Below are 13,525 nucleotides of genomic sequence, written 5' to 3'. Positions count from 1 at the left end.
GATCCCCAAAAATGTTAACAAAAAAAATACATTTTATAAGAAATAAACAGTTTTACATAAAGAAAACAATGAGAAATAAATATAAATGACTGATGAAATTAATAAATGAACATTTGACATCACTCTTACCTTTATGGAAAACACTCATTAGCCTATGGAAGACGGAGAAGAGGGGATGGGAAGGTGGAGAGGTTATTGTTTGGAAGAGGAATCTCCCTCCAGAAGAACTTCAGGTATCAAGGACCTATCTGAGGTTACATCTCTTCGTTTTTTACTGGCACTATCTGAGGTTACTTCCCCACTTTGTTTTTTATTAGCACTAGGACTGGCTTGAGAGTTACTGGACCCCTGTCGCACAGCAAAACTGTTGAGAGACATTTGTTTCTGGTGTTTCTTTAAAAGTAGCCTAAAGTTAAGCATAGTAGCGTCATTAAACCATGTTGGAGACAAGGATTACAACTTCTTTGTTGGGATGATAATTCTCCCCAAATTTTTTAACATCATTCCACTTTGCAAACATGTCCTTAATCCCTAAAGTAGGCACATTATGAATGCCCATTCGTTTTCTGAATTTTCAAACCAGCCTCTATTGGCCTTAAGTTCACTAACAGTAGCGCTTGTTGTAGGCATTTTCACACCGAGATTGCCATGTAACTTCCTTTAACACTTTGCTACAAGTTCTTTCTTAAATTCTACAATGTTTCTCGCCTTTTTTTACAAAAGGGCTAACACTTGGAACTTTCTTTGGCCCCGTGACGGCTTATTTAGCAGTTGCACTTGAATAAAAACACAAAAAAACAATGAACACAAAAGTAATATGGGTCACGAAAGAATATGGGATGCTTTATTTGGGCACTCGGTACGGGGCCCGGTCATGCATGAACCCCGGATAGAGCATTTCCGAGTGTACGAAAACTTGAGGAAATCTTCCATAACTGAGGCAAAATTTTGTAGGAAAAAAAAAAAAAAAAAAAAAAAAAAAAGTTTACAAAAAGTGAAACGTACCTGTACAAAACATTCATAATTAACCCTCTTACGCCGAAGGGGTATAATAAAAATCGTCTCCCGTATGCCGAGGGGGTCTTGGAATGAGCGCCGAAGCGGAAAAAATCTTTTTTTCAAAAAATCACAGCGCGCTTAGTTTTCAAGATTAAGAGTTCATTTTTGGCTCCTTTTTTGTCATTGCCTGAAGTTTAGTATGCAACGATCAGAAATGAAAAAAATATCATTATCATATATAAATAGTGCAATATATGATAGCGCAAAAACAAAATTTCATATATAATTATATTTAAATCGCTCTGTGAGCAAAACGGTTTAATCTAACGAGTTAATTTTTTTTCGTTGTATTGTACACTGAATTGCGATCATTTTGGTATATAACACATTGTAAAACGATCAAAGCAACACAGAGAAAATATTATCACAAAATGATGAATGAATTCGTAACACGCAATGTAAAAAAAAGTTTTTTTCAAAAATTCACCATAAATCTAAATATTGTTCTAGAGACTTCCAATTTGTTTCAAAATGAAGATAAATGATTGAATATTACTATACTGTAAGAGTTTTAGCTTAAAATGGCAGTTTTCTACAATTTTGGACGAGTTAAAGTTGACCGAATGTCGAATTTTTTTTATATATATTTTTTTATATGCAAATATTTCGAAAATGAGAAAAGCTACAACCTTTAATTATTTTTTGTTGTATTCTACATGAAATATATAAAACTCTAAGAAATGGCTAATATGAAATGGAGCAAATATAGCGATAATGCGATGTACGCATTTCGGAGATTTGCGGCGGAGAATCCACGTACGGAGGGAATGAAAGTCTTTTAAAAATTCACCATAAATCTAAATATTGCGCTAGAGATTTTGAATTTGTTTCAAAATGAAGATAAATGACTGAATATTACTAGACTGTAAGAGTTTTAGCTTATAATTGCATTTTTCGACTATTTCGGTAGAGTCAAAGTTGACCGAATGTGGTTTTTTTTTCTATTTATCGTGATTTATATGCAAATATTTTGAAAATGAGAAAAGCTACAACCTTCAATCATTTTTTGTTGAATTCTACATGAAATTGCACACATTTTCATATATGTATAAAACTTTATGTAACAGCTAATTTAAAATGGTATAAACATTACGACAATCGCACGAAAAAATTTCTGATTTTTTTCGAAAGAGTTACCGCGCGGACGTAAGGAAAATGTTTCTTTTTTTCATAAATTCACCATAAATCAAAATATTGTGCTAGAGACTTCCAATTCATTATTTATAAAAATATTTAAAAACTGATAAAAGCTACAACCATGGGTTATTTTTAGTTGTATTGTGCATGAAATTGCACACATTTCCATTTATAAAACTTTATGTAACAGCAAATTTAAAATGGTGCAAACATTACGACAATCGCACAAAAAAATTTATCGGAAGAGTTACCGCGCAGACGTAAGGAAAAAGTTTTTTTCATAAATTCACCATAAATCGAAATATTGTGCTAGAGACGTCCAATTTGTTGCAAAATGAAGGTAAATGATTGAATATTACTAGAATATAAGAGTTTTAGCTTACAATTGCGTTTTTCGACCATTTCAGTAGAGTCAAAGTTGACCGAAGGTTGAAATTTTGGCACTTATTGTTATTTATATGAAAATATTTCAAAACTGATAGAAGCTACAATCACGAGTATTTTTTGCTGTATTCTACATGAAATTACGCACATTTTCAAATATAATACTCCATGTAACGGCTAATTTAAAATGGTGCAAAAATTATGTCAAAGTGACGAAATAATTTCTGAGATGTGTCACTGATACTTTTTAGTGCGATAAGAAAGAAATTCGCGCTTGTGCGCCTGCATAACGATTGTAAACAAAACAACGCCTTGATCCATGAGCTCCCAGCATCCCCCAAGGCTTGTGATTCAAAAGTTTTTGGCTGATAGGCCTATAAGTATTTTTCCGCGAATTTAAAAAAAAATTTTTGTCTACATTTAATACGTCCAATCGGCGTAAGAGGGTTAATCAAACTTGCATGAAAAACAAAATGTCACACAACACATTACTAAATTACAGTCAAAGTATCTTTCTAAAATTTGTATTCACCATATACCGTCACCTACCATTCATTTTAGTGAAATGTCAGAATGAAATATATATGAATGCTGTAACAGGCTATGTAAATAATGGAACAATATAATACATACGTAAATACAATCACACACACAGCAATATTCTCTCCTGCATTATAATAGCATCTTCATTACTATATAATAGAGAACCTATTTCATAGAATGTTTTTAAACTTCCTCACTTTCTGAATGAATACTAAAGATACTGCAAAATAAAAAATTCTTTTGAATAAAATTAAATAGGTTACTGAGAAGCCACAATGCAGACATAATCTGAGACTTATTTTTAAAATGTGGGAATTTTGGGGGGGTTCTTTTAGCGTATATACACGTATACAAATCTATACAGGCAAACTGACCTTGTACATCTGTTTGTAGTTAAAAGATTGAAGCAATTACTACTTTGGAAGAGAAATTAAGATAATAACCTGGTACAAAAGGAGGTAAAGTTATGATGGTCATTGTATACATAATCTAAATCTTTCTTAGTCTACAGTTTCAATGATTATCAAGGGTAAGAAAAAGATATTTAAAACAGTATCATCTGCTTCCGTATAACCAACAGTTATTAGCAAGAAATGAGCAGGGTCTACTGAATACAATGACTACTCGTAACATAGATCGATGGCCTGCTATCAATACAGGAGAGAGCACTCTTTGAAACAACTGAGGAACAATATGATGACCCTACCTACTTTGAAACCTTCACGGCAAGTCACTGATGGTTTCAGGGTTTTAAGAGGTGTCATTATTCACATGATGTGAAAGTTAGTGGTGAAGCTACAAGTTCTGATTGTGAAGGAGCTGAGAAATTCAATAAAAACTCCACAAGATCATAGTAAGGAAATATATTTGTTCAAGTGCACATTCAACGTAAACAAGACTAGCTTGTGTTGGAAGCGATTGCGAAAATGCAAGTGCATAGACTACAAAGCTAAGAAGATACCAAGAATTAAGGCATGTAAAGCTTGTTTAACTAATATTTTAGGTGGAAATGTTATTGGGTATATATCAACCCTTAAACGCCGAAGGGGTATATTAAAAATCATCTTCCGTGTGCCGAGGCGGTCTCGGAGTGAGCACGGAAACAGAAAAAATATTTTTTTCAAAAAATCACAGCGCGCTTAGTTTTCAAGATTAAGAGTCCATTTTTGGCTCCTTTTTTTGTCATTTCCTGAAGTTTAGTATGCAACCATCATTTATGATATATAAATAATGCGATATATGATAGCACGAAAACAAAATTTCATATATAATTGTATTCAAATCGCGCTATGCGCAAAATGGTTAAAGGTAACTAGTTAATTTTTTTTGTTGTAATGTACACTAAATTGTGATCATTTTGGTATATAGCACATTGTAAAACGATAAAAGCAACACAGAAAATATTATCACAAAATAATGCATGAATTCGTAACGCACGGACGTAAACAAATATTTTTTTCAAAAATTCACCATAAATCTAAATATTGTCCTAGAGACTTCCAATTTCTTTCAAAATGAAGACAAATGATTGAATATTACTATACTGTAAGAGTATTAGCTTACAATTGCAGTTTTTGACCATATCTGATGAGTTAAAGTTGACCGAATGTCAAATTTTTTTATATATTTTTTTATATGCAATTATTTCGGAAATTAGAAAAGCTACAACCTTCAAATATTTTTAGTGCTATTCTACACAAAATTGCACACATTTTCATATATAACACTCTATGAAATGCCTAATATAAAATGGAGCAAATATTCCGAGAATGCGACATACGCATTTCGGAGATTTGTGGCGGAGAATCCGTGCACGGAGGGAAGGAAATTTTTTTTTTTAAATTCACCATAAATCTAAATATTGTGCTAGAGACTTTGAATTTGTTTCAAGATGAAGATAAATGACTGAATATTACTAGACTGTAAGAGTTTTAGCTTACAATTGCGTTTTTCGACCATTTCGGTAGAGTCAAAGTTGACCGAACGTGGTTTTTTTCTATTTATCGTGATTTATATGCAAATATTTCAAAAATGAGAAAAGTTACAACCTTTAATTATGTTTATTTTTATTCTAAATGAAATTGCGCACATTTTCATATATAAAACTTTATGTAACGGCTAATTTAAAATGATGCAAACATTACCACAATTGCACGCATGATTTTTTCGGAAGAGTTACCGCGCTGACGTAAAGAAAATGTTATTTTTTTCATAAATTCACCATAAATCGAAATATTGTGCTAGAGACTTCCAATTTGTTGCAAAATGAAGGTAAATGATTGAATATTACTAGAATATAAGAGTTTTAGCTTACAATTTGTCACATTTTTTATATGAAAATATTTCAAAACTGATAAAAGCTACAACCATGGGTTGTTTTTAGTTGTATTGTGGATGAAATTGCACACATTTCCATATATAAAACCTTATGTAACGGCTAATTTTAAAATGGTGCAAACATTACCACAATCGCATGTATGATTTTTTTCGGAAGTTACTGCGCGGACGTAAGGAAAAAGTTTTTTTCATAAATTCACCATAAATCGAAATATTGTGCTAGAGATTTCCAATTTGTTGCAAAATGAAGGTAAATGATTGAATATTACTAAAATATAAGAGTTCTAGCTTACAATTGCGTTTTTCGACCATTTCGGTAGAGTCAAAGTTGACCAAAGGTTGAAAGTTTGGCACTTATTGTTATTTATAAAAAAATATCTCAAAACTGATAAAAGCTACAATCATGAGTATTTTTTTGTTGTATTCTACATAAAAATGCACACATTTTCACATATAATAATCCATGTAACGGCTAATTTAAAATGGTACAAAAATTATGTCAAAGTGACGAAATAATTTAAGAGATGTGTCACTGATACTTTTTAGTGCGGCAAGAAAGAAATTCACGCTTGCGCGGCTGCGTAACGATTGTAAACAAAACAACACCTTGATCCGTGAACTCCCAGCATCCCCCAAGGCGCATGATTCAAGAGTTTTTGGCTGGTAGGCCTAGAAGAATTTTTCTGCGAATTTTAAAAAAAACTTTTGTATGTTGACGTAAAATACGTCCAGTCAGGACCCGAGAGACAAAAAATGTCGACGTAAAATACATCCACTCGGCGTTTAAGGGCTAAAGCCTTTCATGATTTTCATATCTTGGAAAACCCCATGAAATTTGCTAAAGTAAGCAAGCATCTGCTTCCCATTCCTTTTCACCATAAGAAAGCATGGATGACACCAGTTTTAAATGAAGACTGTTCCAACTGTTCCATTCCAGAGGTGAAAGAATATTTCCTTGACAACAATATTCCTTTTAAGGTCATTCTTACTGTCAATATTGCTCCAGGAAATCCAAAGCACCTAGGTGATTTGCATCCTTATGTGAAAGTTGGGTTTTCCCACTGAACAAAGCTTCACCTATTCAACTAATAGATCAAGGTGCTGTGGGTAGATTCAAGGGATAGAATTTGTGGAACACATTCACTCAGGTTGTTGAAGCTATTGAATGCGAGGCACTCCAAACTTTCTGGAAGGAATTAAAAACTCTAAATGCCCCAAAGAACATAGCTTCAGCATGGTAAGAAGTCACAAAAGAATGTACGTACTATAAATGAAATACAGAAATGCCTTTTAGACATATATGAATCCATTCAAGGATTACATAAAGATGATGTTCTCAAAGAAATAAATAATACAAATAATAAAATAGTACTGCTAGAGCAAAACATTTGAGTTAGAACCTGACAAAGCTGACACTTTCATCAACTTTTACCTACTGAGGTTGAGGAACTGACAACAAAGAATTCATTGAACTTGATGAGGATGGAAGAAAGGTTAGGAGACTGAGGAACAAGAATTTTTGGATAAGCCATAAAAAGAAGTCAAGGACAGAAAGACAGCCCAATCTACATGGGAAATCCTTTCAAAGAAATTGTTATCCATCATGCCTAAACTATTCCTTCAACATCTTGTGCACATCTAGGAGAGAGAGGTGAAGCACGATGCAATTTTGGTTAAATACCTGATAAGAGGGTGAAGAGAATGATAGTGAAGTTATCACTAACCCTGCACGGTATCATCTTCAACCCTACCTTCCAACAATTAGTGTTAGTTGTAGCCATCCAAAACATAACATCAGCCAAGTCTGCATTCTACTAAAACATTCATTAGTGAGTACAGCACAGTACCACTACAAAGGCTATAGAATATACTGCCAGGAATGTAAACTAAGCATTGGCAATTATTTTTGTTGTTGTTAGGTAAAACATTCACTATTTTCAGTTAAAATGTTCTGCTTGGAAATTTGTCAGTAAATCATCACATATCATTTTTTCCTGGGACTAAAGCTTAGGTTAATATGGGGCCTGGGTTTACAATAATTATGGGCTCACAACAGAGTTCTCAGCATGGAACACCACTAAAGGTAGAGGAGCATCAGTATTCTAGAACCACTTGGAAGAAAGATTATTTAACCTGAAAGTACGTCCAGACTAATGATATAAAGCACTTGAAAATCTAAAACACAACTAAAACGATGTGATCAGACCTATAAATAACATGCAATGGTAACGGTATTACAGACAACCACACAAATACTGACCCACATGAATTAGGGTCAGTTTTACTTACAATATGACAAATTTTCTAAGTCAATTTGTATTTTCATAGATACAAACCTGAGGTCTTAACAATAGGATAATTTCTTGCACCTAGCTGGATCCGGTCAAAAAGCAGATGAAAGCAAGGAATCTTGTGATATCTGGCAACACATGCGTAGCCCGGGTGAGGATTGGTCAAAGATGACGCTGCTATGCCAGTCTTTCACAACTCAGGATGACTTAACAAAAAGAGGGGGGGGGGGGGGGCTAGAGGCAGGCAGTGTAATGTTAAGACCTCAGGTTTGTAACTATGAAAAATACAAATTGTCTTAGAAAATTTGTCATATGTTCATACGCGAACAAACCTTCGGTTTTAACAGTAGGATAGACTCATACTTGGAGGGAGGTATAAGACAACCTAGGCCTGCTGCAGGCCTACCCACCAGTCCAGATCTCAAAAGAAATGGTTTTCAGAGAGGGACTGCAGCCCGTAGAGAAGCTAGATAAATTGATATCTAACCACTCAGACCCTGAGTGACATACAATGATATATGGGATAACCATTATATAGGGAACCAAAGAGAAACTTTGACTGTCCAATAACAAACCAAGACAACAGGGTTTGTATTACTTCCAACCCCTCCTTGTCAAGGAGTGGAGCATATGCTACCAAATAGCGGGCAAGATATTTGAATATTGCACGACCACACTATCAGTATGACTACCTTACTCACCTGTATCAGACCAGGAAGAAGGAAAGGTACAAGAGAAAGAAGGAGACCAGCCAACTCACTCATTCTCTCATCCCCACAATCATCTTAGGCAAGATACAAAGGTGCCCTGTTAAGGGGGCCGGCCAGAACCCCTATATATGGGGGTATAGGGCAAAAAAGGCAGTCATGAAAAAATTCATGGAGCTTCATATGGCAATTGAGAATACGTATACGAAATATTTCGTCAAAATTCCTCTTACTTTCGTAGTTACAGGATAATTAGTAAACATAACTCAATAAGCCTAAAACATCCGCACAAGAAAATGCAATATTTCTTCTGTTATCGTAAATTTTGATAATTATTGTCAAAGAAATTGTGAGAAATAGCATCTGTAGAGATTCCGTGGGCCGCAGAGGGGAGTATCCAAGTTCAACCATGATCAGTGTTACCACAGACTTCAAGTAGTCTACATGTTCGAGTTCACCTCTGACATTCGCTTGCTTTTACTTATGCTTATCTATGTTTCGGCAAGAATTTCATCATGCCAATGAGGAAAAGACAAGGAAAACATCTCGCTAACATAAAGACGAAGAAAATTTGCTCTAATATGATTACAGAATATCATAATATATGCGATATTAGCATAGTTAGTGAAGAGAGAGAGAGGGAGGGTTGCATAGTAAGTAAACGCCCCCGTCTTGCCTGAGGCACACGTCACACTGTCCCCCAGGCTACGATCTTTGAGCAAAGGGATCTTAATTTATGATAAATAACATAGTTTTGGTTTATTAATACCCAAAAAGGAATATGAAATTCATAATAATAATGATTTATTAACATTGTCTTTGTAAAAAAGAGAGTACGTACAACTTCGAATTTCACCTCTTGACATTCTCTTGCATTTACGTTTGTTTATTTTTGTTTTGGCAAGAATTTCATCATGCCAAAATGGAAAATACTAGGAAAACATCTAGGAAAACATCTAGGTAACATACAGAAGAAGAAAATTCGCTGTAATAAGCTGAGTTAGTGAAGGAGAGCGAGAGAGTTGCGTAGGAAGGAGTGCCCCGTCTTGCCTGACGCAGTGCCCCAAGCTACAATATATGAGCAAAGGGATCATAATTTATGATTAAATTATGATAAATAAAATAGTTTTGGTTTATTAATACACAAAAAAGAAATATACATTCATGATAATCATTATTTATTAACATTGTCGTTATAAAAATACGAAGAAAATCTTTGAACGCCCGTATCTCAAAACTATAGTGTTTCGTCTTTTTTTTATTTTATAAATGTTGTTTTCCCAATTTATAGGGTTTATTTTTTTACCATAATGAAAAATTCATATCTAGCAAAAAAATTACTTTTAGAAAAAAAACTCCTCATTTGATTGGAGGTCTACATCAGGTCTATATATGGTAGTAATCCCAAGTCTTAATATTAAATATCAAGGGAGGAGATAGAATTTGAAAAATGGTTATTTTCGGGATAAATCGCCCTGGCGTTACAAAACCGAAGGTCAGAGGCAAAAATCATATGCGGTTTGGAGATGTCCCAAGTCACCTTATTAAGTAGTATGAATATCAAAGTCCTGTCCTTAAAGAATGGCATTAGCCGGCCAGCCCCATTAAGGGCAACCATGAGTTACACAACCTGTTGGGCAGCCCCCACAGGACCCAGGGAAAACGTGCCCGCAGATCTGTGGGCAACATCCTTAAGATAGAAGGAGGTGAACGTGGACTGGCGTAACCAAGTACCAGCGCTCAGCACTCTATGTATAGCCAAGTTCTTTTTGAAAGCCAGAGAGGGACCAATACCTCTAACGTCATGCGCTCTAGCCTGCACAGACGTGGTGGTAGAATCATCAAGAGTCAAGTATGCCTGTCTGATGGCTTCTCGTATCCAAACAGAGATAGTATTCTTAGACACCTCTTTCCTTGTACGGCCTGTGCTAACAAAAAGTCTGCAGCAGCCTGGTCTAAGGTGCAGAGTTCTTTTAAGATAGATAGCAACGCAGGGCCCGGACAGGGCACAACAAAAGCTCTTGAGCATCACCACCCACAAAGTCTGTCAGTGATGGAATTGAAAACGAAGTGAACTTGTCATCATGCACAGAGGGATTTTGGGTCTTGGCCACGAATTCCGGGACAAATTCAAAGAACATCGACCCCCAACCCCTGGTATGCTTCACCTCATAGCTCAGACCGTGGAGCTCTCCTACCCTCTTGGAAGATGCCAAAGCCAGAAGGAAAACTGTCTTGAACGTCAGGTTCCTGTCAGATGATCGGCGCACGGGCTCATATGGACTTTAAGTGAAGCTCTTAAGAACCAAGGAAACATCCCACGTCAGAGGCTTGAGCTCTCTAGGAGAACTTGACTGCTCAAACCCCTTAACTAGCAGGGAAACTTCTCAGGAAGAGATGTCGATACCTTTAAGGCGTAACACCAAACTCAGGGCTGCCCTATAGCCTCTAATGGCAGAAACGGACAAACGTTTCTCATCTCTGAGGAAGGTTAAAAAGTCTGCCATTTGTTGAATAGAGGTCGCAAGTGGAGAAAAACCCTGTTTACGACACCAAATACAGTAGATTGCCCATTTGCCTTGGTAAACCATGGAGGTTGACTTTCTAAGACTGCTGGACATGTGCCCAGCTGTTCTCTGAGAAAACCCTCTCGCTTGGAGGTACTTGATAGCCTCCAACCATGAAGAGACAGGGATTCTATTGACTGGTGGAACCTTTCCACATGGGGCTGACACAGGAGATGTCGCCAAGGAGGAATCTCCCTCAGAACCTCTAACAACAATGACAGCAGATCTGGGAACCATTCCGCTTGAGGCCACAGAGGGGGTACCAAAGTCATCCTGAGACCCTGTGAACTCATCAGCCTATCCAGAACCTGAGGGATCAAACAAAATGGAGGGAAGGCATACACCTCCAGGTTGTCCCAAGGATGTTGGAATGCGTCCTCTGCCAATGCTAAAGGATCTGGAACCAATGAACAGAACACCTCCAACTTCCTGTTGAAGCGCTTCGCAAAAATGTCCAGCATGGGTCTCCCCCAAAATTTGGAAAAGCTTGTCTGCCACCACTTGATGAAGGGACCACTCTGTGCCTAGGATCTGATCCCGGCGACTGAGTTTGTCTGCGACCACGTTCCGTTTCCCTGGGATATACCTGGCTGAGAGCTCTACTGAATTGCTGACCGCCCACTGGTGAAACTCGACGGTCAAGGCGTGAAGTTGATGTGAAACCAGGCCTCCCTGTTTGTTCACATAGGCTACCACAGTGGTGTTGTCCTACATGAAAACGGCAAAAGGAACATCCACCTTCCCCCGAAACTCCTTCAGACCCACCCAGGAGAGCCGCCTTCAACTCCAAGACGTTGATATGTTGCTGCTTGTCCTCCAAACTCCAAACACCTGAAGTGATGAGGCCGCCTAAATGAGAGCCTCAACCTGTGAGGGAGGCATCTGAAAACAGAAGGAAGTCCAGTGGAAGATAACGCAGAGGGATACCCTTCAGCAGATTCTGGGCATCCAACCATCAACGAAGGTCCTCTCTCACTTCCAGAGACAGAAGAACCATTAACCCTCTTACGCCGAAGGGGTATAATAAAAATTGTCTCCCGTATGCCGAGGCGGTCTCAAAGTGAGAGCGGAAGCGGAAAAAACATATTTTTCAAAAATTCACAGCGCGCTTAGTTTTCAAGATTAAGAGTTCATTTTTGGCTCTTTTTTTTGTCATTGCCTGAAGTTTAGTATGCAACCATCAGAAATGAAAAAAATATCATTATCATATATAAATAATGCAATATATGATAGAGCAAAAACAAAATTTTATATATAATTGTATTCAAATCGCGCTGTGAGCAAAACGGTTAAAGCTAACAAGTTAATTTTTTTCATTGTATTTTACACTAAATTGCGATCATTTTGGTATATAACACATTGTAAAACGATGAAAGCAACACAGAGAAAATATTAGCACAAAATGATGCAAGAATTCATAACGCGCGGACGTAAAAAAAATGTTTTTTTAAAAAAATCACCATAAATTTAAATATTGTTCTTGAGACTTCCAATTTGTTTCAAAATGAAGATAAATGATTGAATATTACTATGCTGTAAGAGTTTTAGCTTACAATTGCAGTTTTCAACCATTTCGGACGAGTTAAAGTTGATCGAATGCCAAAATTTTTATATAATTTTTTTATTTGCAAATATTTCAAAAATGAGTAAAGCTACAACCTTCAAATATTTTTTATTGTATTCTACATGAAATTGCACACATTTTAATATATAAAACTCAATGAAATGCCTAATATGAAAGGGAGCAAATATTACGAGAATGCAACGTACGCATTTCGGAGATTTGCGGCGGAGAATCACCTCGAGGAGGGAAGAAAAAAGTTTTTTTTCAAAAATTCACCATAAATCTAAATATTGTGCTAGAGACTTTGAATTTGTTTCAAAATGAAGACAAATGACTGAATATTACTAGACTGTGAGAGTTTTTGCTTACAATTGCATTTTTTGACCATTTCAGTTGAGTCAAATTTTACCAAACCTGGTTTTCTTTCTATTTATCGTGATTTATATGTAATTATTTAAAAAATGAGAAAAGCTACAACCTTCACATATTTTTTGTTGTATTCTACATGAAATTGCACACATTTTCATAGATAAAACTCAAGGAAACGCCTAATATGAAAGGGAGCAAATATTAGGAGAATGCGACGTACGCATTTCGGAGATTTGCGGCGGAGAATCGGCACGCGGTGGGAAGGAAAAAGTGTTTTTCAAAAATTCACCATAAATCTAAATATTGTGCTAGAGACTTCGAATTTGTATCAAAGTGAAGATAAATGACTGAATATTACTATACTGTAAGAGTTTCTGCTTACAATTGCGTTTTGCAAGCATTTCAGTCGAGTCAAAATTGACCGAACATAGTTTTTTCTATTTATCAGGATTTATATGCAATTATTTCAAAAATGAGAAAAGCTACAACCTTCAAATATTTTTTGTTGTATTCTACATGAAATTGCACACATTTTTATATATAAAACTATATGAAACGCCTAATATG

General features: G+C 35.9%; 1 protein-coding gene across 1 annotated transcript in view; it reads right to left on the bottom strand.

Annotated features, from left to right (window-relative positions):
• Positions 1-13,525, bottom strand: part of LOC135205599 (uncharacterized) — a 349,446-nt gene that overhangs the window by 188,060 nt on the left and 147,861 nt on the right. The gene's annotated exons all lie outside the window — the stretch shown is intronic.

The sequence above is a fragment of the Macrobrachium nipponense genome, chromosome 24 (assembly GCF_015104395.2).
Source record: "Macrobrachium nipponense isolate FS-2020 chromosome 24, ASM1510439v2, whole genome shotgun sequence".
Lineage (NCBI taxonomy): Eukaryota > Metazoa > Arthropoda > Malacostraca > Decapoda > Palaemonidae > Macrobrachium > Macrobrachium nipponense.
This window is presented reverse-complemented; position numbering and strand designations above follow the sequence as displayed.